Raw genomic sequence first — 15,688 nt, forward strand, 5'->3', positions numbered from 1 at the left:
GTTTTACTAGCTCCAGTGTTATAAACTTGGAATTAATCAGCCAACACTTAAGATCAGCGAATATATGAGCTGAGGAAAGCTAAAGAAACGAAGGAAGTGAGGCAAATAATTTCCGTCTACACGATGTGGTACGGTCACGAAAAATTATTTCGACTTTATCCGACAATATCTTGAACAACTCCTCCGAAACCCCGGCCACCTTCCTTTAAACGAGCACGTACGACCCCGAACAAGTCCGTCGATACGACATGACGATCTCGAACAATTCCTTCGAAACGACACGATACGATCCCGAATAACGCAATCGAAACGACACGATACCTACCGAATAACGCAATCAGAACGACACGGTACGATCCCGAATAACGCAATCAGAACGACACGGTACGATCCCGAACAACTCCGTAAAAACGAGACGGTACAATCCCGAAAAACGCAATCGAAACGGCACTGTACGATACCGAATAACGCAATTAGAGCGATAATGTACGAACCCGAATTTAAAAAAAAATCGAAACGACACGGTACGATCCGAACAACGTCTTCGAAACGACCCGGTACGATCTCGAATAACACAATCAGAACAACACAATGCGATCCTGAAAAATACAATCAGAATTACACAGTACGATTCCGAATAACACGCTCGAAACGACACGGCACGATCCTGAACAACTCTGTAGAAGCGACCCGGTAACAGTGCAACATCTGCAGTTACTTCCTGGACGAATTTGGCGTCGCCTTTTATAGTCTTTGGACGATCTCATATTCGCCGTAGCTAGATTGACTAAGGCACTGACACACCACTTTTAAGCACTTCCGCGCATGGCCGTCAAACTTTTCTTTGATCTTCAGATCACACAAATAGTAATAGTAGGTAGGCCATTTTTTCCTGGTGCTTCGCTTGGATAACACAGGTTAAGAAACTTTCTTCAATAGTGCTTTTGTCTGTCGTATCATGTCATTACTCTTACTCTAGATTCCTGCAATCTTTTAGCATTACTCTTTTATGAGATTTCCTTATGTGATCCTCTGTAGAGCACTGGGGCAATTTCTGAGAAGGTAATGTCATACTTCAGGGCAATTATTTTGGCACATTGGACGCGCATGTTATATGTGGTATGCTATTTCATTAACTAACCCTGAGTGTTGGCTATTGATCTTTGTCATTGTACCCATTCTGAACTACGTATTGCATCTTCCCTGCAGATTCCTTACTCAAAGAGTATCTGCCTTCTTATACGGTCAAGCGACTGCATTGTCGGGCACCACCTCTTTATCGATAACCTTTACATGTAACCTATTACGTTCGCGTGTGCAGTCGTAGCCGTCTTGTCGTCTTTAAGCTTAACGCTGTGCCAATACAGTGCCTCCAAAATAGTGCACCGTATTCTTACCGAAGTACGTGTTATTGTGCGATAGGATATCAATTATTCCGTTTCTCGGTGGTAAGTGGGCGCACTGAAATAGTATGTGTACGCGAGCACAGTAAATCTCTTTCCGTAAAACCTCGCGTTTTTGATCGTAAAAATGCAATTTTTGTCCCTCTTTCAAAGATCACACTTTCCAACTGCTTGATAATGCGAGCAGAATCTTGTCCTTGTAACTGCTTCCAGGTAGCAAAACGCTAAAAGCCACAGTCTATCAACGTACGACGCTGTGAAAGGATTCCTTTTCAAGTTACCCTTGTCACGTAAGAATGAATCCTCGGTCAGGGAACTGAAGTGTGACTTCTGATCTCGCCCAAGTCAAGTATTCTGATTAAAAGTGACCAGATATGATCTTTTCATGCAGCAGAACCTCGTTGGTAGCACTGGCTAGTTTTCACTTCGCGGCCGGGTGCTTGTCAATTTTTCTCGCGTCAGGGTTTATATGCCGTCGCTTCATCTGTCGGTTGTATGCTAAGAAAAAGAAACAGTAATTCACAATCTGCCCTCCGTTTCTTACTAGTCTACTGATTAAATTTTAAACATGTATATATGTATATATATATATTAGAATTCAGGTGAAAGAACTGACCCACTAAATTATCGCCCTATTAGCCTCCTCCCGCTTTTCGCCAAAATATTTGAGTCCTTAGTTAATCAAGCCCTAGTCCAGCACCTAACAGCTGCTAAACTCCTGACTGACAAACAATATGGATTCAGGCAAGCCCGTTCAACAGCAGATATCTTAACTGTAGTTTCTGAACGTATATACCGTTCATTGGATAAAACAGGGGAGGGTAGAGCGGTGGCCCTTGATATATCTAAGGCTTTTGACAGGGTATGGCACGATGGTCTTCTAAGGAAAATTAGATCATATGGAATCACTGGAAGAATTCATAATGTAATTAAATCCTTCTTAAGTAATAGAAAAATCAAAGTTGTCCTCGACGGACATACATCCAAACAATATGACATAAATGCGGGAGTACCTCAGGGGTCTATCCTTGGACCTCTATTATTCCTGATATTCATAAACAACCTCCCTGATAATATTGTTTCGGAGGTGGGTATATTTGCCGATGACACCACTCTCTATAACAGATATGAGGGGAAAACAAATGAACACATATCCAAGGAAATGGCAGAAACACTAGAGGACGACCTCCAATCCGTAGTGGAATGGGGACAAAAATGGTTGGTCACATTCAATGCTGCTAAGAGTAAGCTTGTTTCCTTCAATAACTACAAGAAACCTTCTCTATCACCAATAGCAATGGCCAAGAACACATTACCTGAAAGTACTTCTTTTAAACTCCTCGGCCTAACGTTTACAGGGAATATCAACTGGAATAGATACATTGAGAGCATTGCCAAGGCTGCTGCAAGGAAGGTTGGCTCCCTCTACCGTGCTAGAAAACTACTTACGCCTGCCAGTATCCTCTACCTCTATAAGGCAACCATTCGCCCATGTATGGAGTACTGTTGTCACATCTTGGCTGGTGCATCTGCTGCTTGTCTCTCGCTCCTGGACAGGGTTCAAAAAAGAGTCGCCAACCTGATAGGTCCTGAACTGTCATCTAGGCTTCAGCCTCTGTCCCATCGACGAGATGTTGCATCCCTCTGCCTGTTCTACAAATACTTTAATGGTGAATGCTCTGACGAACTGCAAACACTTGTACCTCCCCGACGTAACTACCCCCGACAAACCCGACAAGCTACTAAGTCTCATCCCTTTACAGTAGAGATCCCTAGGTGCAAGAAAGCCTTTTACTCCAATAGTTTCTTCCCCAGAACTGCGGGTCTTTGGAACTCCCTTCCGGGATTCTGCTTTCCCAACTGCAATGATATGCAGAAGTTCAAGTGTAATGTTAACAAACATCTTTCTACTCTTCTCCCTTCATAATGACCCCGCTAATTAATTCCCTAATAGTAGCCCCCTGCTTCAAAGTGGCACTGTGCCTTGTTTGGGGTGAAAATTGAATAATATATATATATATATATATTTATTTATATGTATAATTGTCTTTTACAGTAAAATAGTAATGAGTCCATAGCAAGTCGACATATAATCTTTACGCTTTCTCTCTCCCTTGTATTAGTGAGATGTCAGCGAAATGGATCGTCGTGGAGAGGGAAGGAACGATAATTCTGCTTTCATGCTCGATCAATCTAAAATCTCAGAAAAATCCTCTCTCTCTCTATCTTATCTCATTATTTCTGCCGTTCCTTGGTCTGCACTAAGTCACCGCCGCACCGCACTATGCCGCGGTGAGGTGTAGCGGGGTGGTTCCTTCAACCACTCTACCACGACATGGCATGTTCCAATTGGTTTCCTGTGTTAACTAGGGATTCCCACACTAGTTGCACCTGCAAGCCTGGCGCGCGGTTTCTAATGCCTCCGGGGTCACGCTCGTGATCCTTGGGTCAGGTGAGCTGTTATTGAGGTGTAAACATTCATTCTCCAAAACATGACTCGTTACTTAATTGCACCGGCTCAGAGAATATGTTTTCGCTCAACTTTTAAAATGACATTATTGGTTATGGATTAAACAAAGGCATCTATTGAATGATTTTTTTTTACTCAGCAGGGATTTTTGCTATCGCCCGGACACACCAATATTTAATAAAGAATCATGCCTTCCTTTTTTCTCTAGTGAATTTTAAGTTTTCGCCCCTTTTGGGATGAGCCCAACCGCCCACTTGGACGGTCATGTCACAATACAGTTGAGTGCTGAATTTCGGTTATATCTATAGCAACGCTGCTCCAGTTTCCTATGACATCAAGCATAGCTAGCTACCAATGCATTGGGCTGGATATTCGGAGTTGAACTATTTGCAATCGCCAATTACTGTCCATACTTTGGTTTTAGCTTTTACTTGGTTGATTACACCGGGATGTCCACTAGACCGATGAATCGCCTGTACTGAAGAAACCGTATGTTATGCAGCCACGGCACACCCAGGTTCTCTGGGTTATTTCATTTTACGGATTTCAGTTAACCATAGCTCTGATACCCGACTAAGTTGGTCAGCTTGATTATCGTGATTTAATGAGCCCCACATTCAGTGCATATTCCGACGGTAATTCTCCTAGCGTACTGAGCCGACGCCTTATTAAAATTTCAGGGCTTGCTTTTGTGTGCACTCTCGTCTGTACGGACACTGTATCAGTCATCCACCGATATACACATGCATACTCTATTGTAAATTAATGTTTTGGCTTTCAACTATAATGCAAGTTTGACAACTCGCAGTATAGCATCAAGATGAGTCAAGTTTATATGCTTGCCTTCATCCGCCAAGGAAGCATTGCTTTCAACACATACGAGCGTTCTAAATACACTTTAACATTAACTTTTAAACAACTTCCATAATATATAGATTTTCCAGCAATATTTTATACTTACAATCAAACAAATAATTATAACCAAGCATCTCAATTTAACACTTAATATAAAAGCCTGATTAATTGTACCATTAAATTAATAAATGTACATAGTGTCTAAAAATATACTATTTGGTAGTAATCTCTCTATCAACAAAATGCTATAATCAGTTTCAGATCGTATACTCGAGACGTGCCTTCAAACTTTTTTTAGTTTTCTCCAATTTGAGTAACCACATTTGTGCACTTATGGCGTCGACTTCTTTATATCCATGTATAAAGAACCTGGTCAAATATGGAACGAATAACAAGATAAGAATTAAACAAAAATGAAAAATGTGACAACTGTTTTCTCAGATAAAACGAAAAATTTATATAGAATGGAAAAAGAACAAAGAAACAGCTTGTACTAAACTCCACAACGGAAAAATACCAATTATCGGAAAAGTATACTTATAAATCTATCAACCAAGAGGCTACAGAAGTAGCGACAAAGTTAGGCATAGAATATAGAGTTAATAGGTTAGCAAAGACAAATGTGTTCATAATTTTAAAAGACCACAAGGGTGATTATATTAATAAGCCAACTTGCAGGCTAATAAACCCGGCTAAAAGCCAGATCGGCCTAGCTAGCAAGTCTATAATTAGATAAATAGTAAAAGAGATAAAAGGAAAATCAAACCTTAATTTGTGGCCAGACACAAGCGCGGTACTGGACTGGTTTAAAAGCATAACTGAGCCACACAGATGTAAATTCACACAACTGGATATCGTGGATTTTTACACCTCAGTTACTAAGTAAACTCTGGAGAAATCATTACTTTTTGCATCAAAATATAAAAAGATAAGTGAGCTGGATGAAGAAATCATTATGCAAGCAAGGAAAACGCTCTTATTTTTTAAGGAAAAACATGGGTCAAAAAATCATATCCAGAAGACCTCTTATGAAAAACAAATTTCCAGGCCAATTTTTTGGGGTTATATAGAGATGATGGACACTGCCTATCGCGAAATTGCAATGGACGTACACTAGACAGGCTTAGAAAAGATTTAGCTGATTTTTTTTAAGGAACTAGGTTTTACAATAGGTATAAAGACAAATTTATATAAAGTATTTTTTAGATGCAACTCTAGATCTGGAGACAAAAATACATAAACCCTTCCATAAACTAAATGAAAAACTCATGTACATAAATAAGGGTACATGCCACCCACGCACAGTGTTTAAAAATATGTTAGCTAATATTAGCAAAAGAATATCAAGACTTTCTTCGAATGCTGAAAAATTCGATCAAGCAGCGCCATATAATAATGAGGCACTACATAAAAGTGTATTCAGTGAAAATAGAAAATTCCAACAGACCCAAGATCAAAATGAAAATAAAAAAAACAATAGGAGACGAAATATAATTTGGTTCTTACCTGAGTTCTCACTTAGTATAAAAAACTAGAGCAGGACATCTTTGTCTTTGACATCTAGATAAGCATTTTCCAGAAAAGTACAGACTTCACAAACTCTTTAATAGAAATACTGTGAAAGTAAGTTACTCGACAGCACCATCGATCAAGTCTATAATATCTAAGGAACCAGAAAAGAGAGTTAACGCAGGCTGCTCCAGCAGGATCAAAAATAAGTGCACATTGGAGGTCAACTGTAAAGCTGAATCCCTTGTTTACGAAGCTACAATAATGGACCAATCGACAGGCATACGGGAAAATATATAGCTATGACCCAAGGCCTATTTAAACAAAGATATTATGCGCATATGAGCTCGTTATTATTTATCTATTTTCGAAAGAGTGGCACGTGCAAATGGAGAAGAACAAAAAACAGAGTTATGGAAAATTTGTGTCGAGAATTGTCTAAAGTTCCGACTTTTTTTTTTTTTTTTGCTTTCACTTTAATGAGAACGTGAATTTTTCAGGTGAATTTATTCGACACAATATGATTTAACTAAAAAATAAAAAAGATTAATATTTAGGTGGTATTGTGGACTCTCACTCCTTTAAAAAAAAACCTTGTACAACTGTGTGACATATTTACATTCTATGGAGGTCAGGCGCGAACGAACACCCAATAATTTTATTATACTATATTTCTTCAAATTGAAACATAATTTTCATAGTATACTTACGCAAATAGATCTGAAAAGTATTTGTTAAAGTTTGTGCCATATTTTCATGGAGTACAGGCGAGAATGCAGACCCCACAATTTTATTATACCATCCCTATTTAAATTGAAACATCCTTATCAAAGTAGTCTTATGTACATCTATATCAAACCCCCTTATAAACGTTTTTTTTTCATTTTTTATTTCCATACTTTGGGGGCCAGGCGCGAACGCAGACCCCACAATTTTTATTAACCACCGTTATGCCAGATCAAACATACCAATTCCTGATCCTCGATACATCTTCTATCATTATATGTAATCAGTTTCTTTTAAATAGTCAATCATATAGGAGCCTATTCGTGACCACACACACACACACACACACACACACACACACACAGCTTATATTATAGAAGAGTTATATATATATATATATATATATATATATATATATATATGTGTGTGTGTGAGTGTGTGTGTGTGTGTTGGAAAAAATATATAATTAATTTTGGGGGAATATATATATATATGCATATATATATATATATATATATATATATAACTCATCTTCTATAATATAAACTGAAAGTCTCTGTGTGTGTGTGTGTGTGTGTGTGTGTGTGTGTGTGTGTGTGTCTGGTCATGAATAGGCTCCCATATGGTTGACTATTTTAAAAAACTGATTACAGATAATGATAGAAGATGTATCGAGGATCAGGAACATATATATATATATATATATATATATATATATATATATATATATATACAAGTTTGGTTTTGCTAATTGTCGGATGTTTCGGTGTATTTACGTCAAAGGGGATGCAAGGCCTTTTAGTTCGCCAGAGCCATTAAAATTATTGTAGAACAGGCAAAAGACGCAACATTTCGTCGATGAGACAAAGTTTAAAGCCTGGATGACAGTTCATGGCCAGTCAGGTTGGTGATTGTCTTTTGAATCTTTTCAAGGGGCCAGAGACAAGTAGCAAATGCACTAGTCAAGATGTGACAACAAAACTCCATACATGTGCGAATTGTGACCTTGTAGAAGTACAGGATACTTTAAGGCGTAAGTAACTTTCTGGCGCGTTAGAGAGAGCCTACTTTTCTCGCAGCAGCCCTGGCAATACTCTCAATGTATCTGTTCCAACTCACCAAGAACAAAGTTAGACCGGTACTGGATTTCAGAGAATTAAACAGGCATGCAGCCTGCAACATTGGAAAGAAGATTGACGTATGCTGAGAGGTTATGAGGCAATGAAGGAGGATGAGGCGGGTCACTAAGATTGTCGATCTAAAGTCGGCTTATCTCCAGATCCATGTAGATGAAACACTCTGGCAACACCAATTGGTCCGGGGCAAGGGGAAGATGTATTGCCTGAAGAGGTTAGGCTTTGGGTTGAGTTCAGCCCCCAAATTTATGACTGCCGTGCTGAAGACGGGGTTAAGTAAAGACTGTACAGTGGACAAGGCCACTAGTTCGTACATTGACGACATTCTCGTGGAGAAAGCAGAGGTGACAGCGAAGAAAGTGAGAGGCTATGTCGAGAGGTATGGGTTGACTGCAACACCGGCAGAGTCCCTGAAAGGAGGAGCGACGTTGGAATTATATTAGTTGAGTTATATTACAGCAGAATAATGTAGGAAAATTGATGTTTGCACAGTATAAATGATTTCCCTGAAGTCAAGGATGACCTTACCAAGCGAGATTTTTCCCGGTGTGTGGAAGATTGGTTTGCCATTACCATTTGGCCAGATGGTTGCCGACTGCATGCAGCTTTATTAAAAAGCAAGTTGGCGCGGACAGCTGGGAAGATGCAATTGACCAAGAAGCCAGGCGCATGATAAAAGAGTTCACTGTAGAAGTGAAATGCTTAGACCTAGTAAGAGGGAAATGGCACATAAATGGAGCTCTTAAAAGGTAATATGGAATAATTCTAGCAGCCTGGCATTAGAGGCTCTGTAAGAAATAAGATGAATAATCACTGAAAATGTTGCGTGGCTACGAAGTAAGGATAATAGTTTAAACATCAATGTTGCATCCATAGTGTAAACATCAATGGATCTCGATGTTATAAAGAATCACTTTGTAACGTGATCTACAAACAGTAGACCTGCGACCAGACTCAGCAATTGTGGTGTATATGGTTAGAAAAAAACGTACCGGGCGTATCTGCATCGCTCTTTGGGAAGGAAAAAAGAAAGGATGACTAGTTCTTTTATATACACAAAGGGCATCTTGGGAAAGCAGGGCATGATGGAAGAAGCTATTTTTCCCTATCTCTTCCTTTTTTTCTAGATAGGAGGATATAAAAGCCGGGAAAAATTTCCTGACAGTTGCAAAAAGAAAAGAGTTGTGAACATCTACTCTTGAAAAGTATGTCGTGTTGCTGACATTCGGATTGTGCGGTGTGACATTGGTGGCGAAAGACCAGGTGTGGTCGATTAGAAAAAGAAGAGGGAAGAAACGTGCTGTTGTCGAGCGAGTGGCACAATCCTTCCCGAACCCCAAGACTCAATCCTGATTATAACCCTAGATCAAATCAGAAGTGTCAGGACGTAAGCGAATCAAAGGCGGAAGCTGAAAAGCTTAGCAAGCCTCGACTTAGAGCACTAGGCGACCTTAATTAGGGAAGTCGGTCTAAAGGTAAAGGTTGATTCAATCACAATGTGGTAGAATATATTAAGTGTTTCAATAATATGTTTCTTTTTGGAAGAAAGAATCGTGTAAGACTGGCTGAAACGAAATATCAGTGCCACATCAATCTGTTGTCATGCACGAATGGCGACATCATTTAGCCATAGTAGAGATAGCGGAATAAGAGCAAGTGGAGATCAAAGTGGGTAAGGAGGGGTGGATGCAACCAACCAATCCTCATTGTACAACCCGATGGATATTAGGGACAGTATCTGCAGTACTCCTCCGGTACACATTCGCAGTTGATGGATTTCCACGTCACAACTTAGTGTTATGTAAAAAGGGACAGACCCCAGTAAGTAAAAGAGCAAACTAGATAAGTTGAAAATGATGTTTGGAAAAGGTTGGAATCGAACCAAGTAAGAAAAGTTTAAAAAAAAGAATACACATTGAAATCCTAGGAATGCAGAACGATTGTTATTGTTCTTGAAAATAAATATTTTTTATGTAATAGATAAATATTTAATAAATAAATATTTTTTTATGTCATAGATAAATATTTAATTTAGGAATGCATTCGAGTGTTCATTCTTTTAGAAATAATTGGATATTAAATGTGTAAGTTAAAAGAATAGAAAATACGTGTTTAGAAATAATGATTAACAAAATAGGTTAAAAACGATACAATTAATTTAGGAATTTCTTTGTTACTAGACGTGTGAACGCATGTGTAAAGCGCACATGTAATTTGAAACGTGAGGGAGTCACATTGTTTTACCGCGCCTCTGAGTTAATCAAGTAAGGAGATTTCTAATATATTGAGGCAGGGTTCGAAGGAAGACACAGCAGAGTGCGACTTAGTCGAATCCGCCACATTAGGAGCTGAAGCTCTCTTGGGGGCGAGAGGGGGCGAAAAGACCATGTAGTTGTAAAGGCTTGAATCCGTGACGATTGTCCTCTCCAGCTGATATGAATAAAGAATCGTCTGTATTTGTAAACTGTTGTCTTCGTTTGTCGTCATTCTACCAAAAGGAAAAGATAAATGTGTTTTGTCTATCATCATGTAAACGAACTTTCTGTAACTCCCTCAAAGTATAATGTGTCCCCACCATTATCATTAAGTAATGAGTCTCCCCTCTATTGATGTAAAAAGCATTGTACACATCACATCACTCAGTCTCTGTCATAAATGGTCTTGTTATAAAATGTATCCCATCATCTATAAACAGAAGAATCTACACACTCGACGATATATACACTCCTCAATATATGTACACCCCACACACACACAATAAGATACGATTCCCGTTATGAACCTCCACTACACAACACTTAGACATAGGCAGAGTTTACTTTCCTGCAGAATCGAAAGTCAATGAAGTCCCTCAAGAAGAACCCCTGCGGCGGTTTCATCGCGAACGAACACGCCTGTCTTGTATGATGAAATACTAGACTAATAATAGGTCTTTAAGGTCATGATGCCTGTGATAAAATACTGTGACAGGAAATTGACACACACCAGTTATTCTGAAGCCTCTAGTGTTTTTTGAAGGCAAAAAGAAAAAAAATGATTGCTACTTCTCTTTATATATGTGCTATCGTGTTACCTGGTATGCAAATGGAATGCTTCTGTTTTTTAATAAAAAGGCTTCTTTTTAAGAGACTTGTGCAATTGTGATTTGGATGTTAAAGTAGCAAGTTTTGAATGCAGTTAAAAGTTTCGGAGTAGTGAGTTTTGACAGCATTGCGTCATTTTAACCCGGTTACTTAGGAAGTGTGGAATAGTTAATTATTTGCTATTAAATTTAAAAAGGGAATAGTGTGACAAGCATGCGCGGAAGCGCTCAGAAATTTTATGTCGCTGTTTTAGGAATGCCTATCTACAGCGAAAGTGAGTTCGTGCAAGGGCTATAAATGGTCGAGGCCAAAATTATTCGAAGAGTAACGGCCGAGGTTGTTCTAGTAACATGTCGTGTTGAGTCGTTCTGGATCGTGTTGTCTCGAATCTGCGGAAGTGTTCGGGTTCTGATTAACGAAGTTGTTTAGGATCGTGTATGGAATCGACGGAGGTGTTGGAATTTGAATCGACAGCTTTGTTCAGGATCGTATCGAGTCGCGTGGACAAAATTGTTCGGGACTGCGCCGGAGCATGTGGACTGAATTGTTCAAGATTATCTTAAGTCGTGTGTAGGACATTGTTCGTTTTCCGTTTATTAACCAGCTTAATTTACGGTTGTCGGAGTCGTTCTTTTGCATGTGACAATAAGTTTTATTTTGTCTCCCTTGTCGCGTGAATCAACTAATTCCTGTTTAATTTGAGCGTTATAAAAGTTATCTGTGATTTGATTGGCTCCGCCCTTTAGGTTCCTCTGCAACCTCCCTCTTTTAGACGCGATGTTGCCAGTCTCACACTAAAATAAATATTATTATGACATATATTTTGTATAACTATCTAATCTAGCCCCTTCTACTTTTTTCGACTTATTTTGACTCTTTTGTTTAAATATCTTTATCAATTTCCTGTACTTAAAACGTTGCAATACAGAGGTTTATCTCCGTACCTTTTTTTCCAATAACTGAAAGCTTGTGGAACTTTTTTTTCTGTTGCCATTTTCCTCTTCACTATATCAACACTTAGGGCAGTAGGCATCTCATATATTTGTCATATTTTTTATTCTTGTTACTACTGATTAACACGACAAAGATGGAAATATGGATTATACAAACAATTATGACATGTGAAGCAAGGCAATCACGTTTTTTTAGAAAGGGTAAACGATTTGAAAACTAAAACGAATGAAATAAATTAATTCCGGGGCAATAGGAATATTTGAAGATTATGACACTTATGCAAAATGACTGAAAAATATGTAAACTGACGAGTGGAGATAAAACTAATAGATAAATAATTGCTGAATATTTGTTGGAAAAAAATAATAAACACCACGGAATATTTGTTTGAAAATATAATAAACACGAAGAAATAAATGCATTCTTGGTTTGAAAGATTCACGATTTTAACTGAAACATTATCACCTAAGAATGCGTATACACTAATGAATATGCCAGATTGTATAACAAATCAAAAATTACCAAAAGTATGAAGTAGACTATTCTATACAGAATGATTGCATCCCTCAAAAATCGGTGGAAAATACTAACGGCAAATCTGAATTAACTTGTTTACTAATTGAAAAACAGTTTAATTTCTCTAGATAATGCTTGGAAATGACTCCCCGTCGCCCACAAAGGCAATGATATAAATATAGTATGGATGGTGGTATAATCAGCTGTGAGTTGCGGAGCGAACCAAAAAATCTGAATATAGGATTTATGATCGTAAACCCAATATATTTGGGAATTTTACGTTAGTTTACGACGTTTTGCAGTTTGCAGCAATTGATGACTTTTTCCTGGCTCGCAGCGGATCGGGAGTCGTTTTAACCGAAAAATTACTGAAATCATAAAACGACCGAAAAAGATAACTCGACAGCCAGCTATCAACAAAGTTTTGCGTTCTTTACCATACACACCAAGACAGAAAGTACATACATAGCCAAGACGCGACTAGAGCACTTTATGTGTTACGTGGGAGACACAATAAGGTATATGAGAACGAAAGGGAGTAATAGAATGGAATATTTGGTAAAAACAAACTATAAGGAATGTTATTCTATTGTAGAGAAAACAACTAACCATAATGACTATAATACTACTCCAAAGTTTTCATGCTATATAGAGCGTTCTGCAACGTCCGCATTCTTATGTCATGTGAAGGAAAACAGTTTGCGAACAGTCGAAAGAAAAGATATTAGAATATCTCAAAATCAATTTTTAACGCAACAACAAAGAAGTCATTTTAACTGTTTTATTTGCTGTTTCATGCATACACAAATACACATATATATATATATATATATATATATATATATATATTATTGTTTATTTTTATTTTCATGTATCTATACAAACTTAGAGGTATAAGTGGTAAACAAACAGGCTAAAAAGTGCTCAATACGTAAGTAGAGCTAAATATGTTTTTTTTTTTTTTGTTTTTTTACAACTTTAAAATATTAACTTAGTTCATCACAATTGTTTCCGCAGGCAGAGGAATTTAATGTCTGTTTCTTCAGATGGTAAATTTCAAAATGAGAATGGAAGAGGATATGTTTGGGGGGGGCGTGTGGATATTACGACTAAAAGAGAACTATACATAGAGATAAATATAATTATAAAAAATCAATTATATAAAGGAAGAAGAGATAGAAAAAAGGGAAAAGGAAAAGAAGGAAACAAAAAACGTATATATATGTACCATGGACATAATCAGTTGAACATAAAAGTGATAGGTGTGAGTTAACGTATTTGAAATGACATAAAAACGACTTTTGGGAATTTTAATATTTAAAAGGAGAGGAATATTGTTTGGGGTCGTATTGTATGTGGAAGGAGTGGGTTTTGTAAATCAATGGGCTTAGAGGTATACACACAAAAACTAAAAATTAGTGATATTTATAAAAACTAACTAAAATAAAAAAAGTACAATATATTATGAATAATACAATATAGAACGGTATTAAATGATATAAAAGATGTAAAATATGAGGAACGTAGAAGCAATTGATGATTGTATGTAAATGTTTGTATTTTGTTTGTTAGTCATAAACTAAAGTGGGTAAGTACTAATATTAAAGTGTGTTGTAAGTAGATTAAGAGGGTTATTTTAGATGGACTTTTCAAGAGTGTTAAATTGCTACATATCTTGAGTTGTAGTATTTACAAATAGTTAATGTTTAAACTTCAAAAGTTTAATGATTTATCTTGAAAATCATTAGTAAAGAATTTTCTGTATAAATATAGGCAATAGAAGGAGTTTAAAGATAAACATTTACTCATTTTTTTAGGAATGTCTCAATTAGTAATAAGTAATTGTGAGATAAAATGTATAAGAATAACAGAGGGAGTCTCCAAAAAAATTAAAGCGTGAAATAATATAATGAAATGATGTGTAGCTCAGTAATACCGGCGCTTAGATGTAGGGATGTTTGGTTATACTGTGATATGAATAATAAAATATAGAGCGATGTAAAAGATGAGGAGCAATTTATGGTGTAGTGGTCTATGGTTGTAAAATATTTTATCGTAACAAGCTACAATGGGTAGAGAAATAATGTTAAAGAGTACAATTATTAGAATGAATTAGTTATATTGCATGAACTTTAGTCAAGCGTAAAGATGCTGAGGATGTGAGATTTGTAGTGTCTACAAATAATTGACGTTTCACTTCTTATGTATGATAATTAATCTATATCTTTGATATTAATAATAAAGAATTTTTCGTATAGACAGATGAAACAGGGTGAGTTTAAAGATTTATAGGTACTAGATTTTGTAAAAAGTATTAGTTTAATAGTAGGTGTACGTTTATTTTGAATAAGGTTTAGATGGTGGGTAGTTACCGAGGTTTTGTTGGGGTTGTTGGGGTTGTTGGAGTTATTAAAGTGGCATTTATGAACCTTAAATCGGTATCTAAATGAAGTTTCAGCGAGTCCGATGTAGTACTTTTTATCATTGTTTTTTTCTATAGGGGAGATTGCACCTTTGTAGACTACTTCTGTCTTAGCCATTGCTGTTTTAGTTGACATTCTGATTTATTTATGCAGTTAGTTTTTGTATTATTGTTATTATTGTGATTATTGTTGTTGTTAAGTATTCTATTATCATGTTTTTAATTATTCTTTCTAGGTTGTCACTTCAACTGTAGCTGAGTTTTATTGTGTTTTTATTAAATATTATTTGAAAAATGTTATTTAGGGAGAAGTGATTGTTAATAAATTTGAAGAATTTTTTCCTGGTTTAGTCTTAATTATTGTCTTAAAATTTATTACACCCACTTTAAATACAATTATTAAATCTAAACTATGTAATTCTTATTTAACTTCACATCATTTTATAACGTCACTTTTATAGTTTAGTTAGTTTTCATAAATATCCTCATTCTTTTTTAGGTTTTTGTCTGTATGTCTCTCAACCCACTAATTTTTGATTTTTCCCTCAGCCACATCAAATACTCATCCAACAAAATAACCCATTTTTTAAAAGTCGAACCACCGAAATTCTCTC

The sequence above is a fragment of the Euprymna scolopes genome, chromosome 11, assembly GCF_053919585.1.
Source record: "Euprymna scolopes isolate OS-2025 chromosome 11, ASM5391958v1, whole genome shotgun sequence".
In the NCBI taxonomy this organism is placed as follows: Eukaryota; Metazoa; Mollusca; class Cephalopoda; order Sepiida; family Sepiolidae; genus Euprymna; species Euprymna scolopes.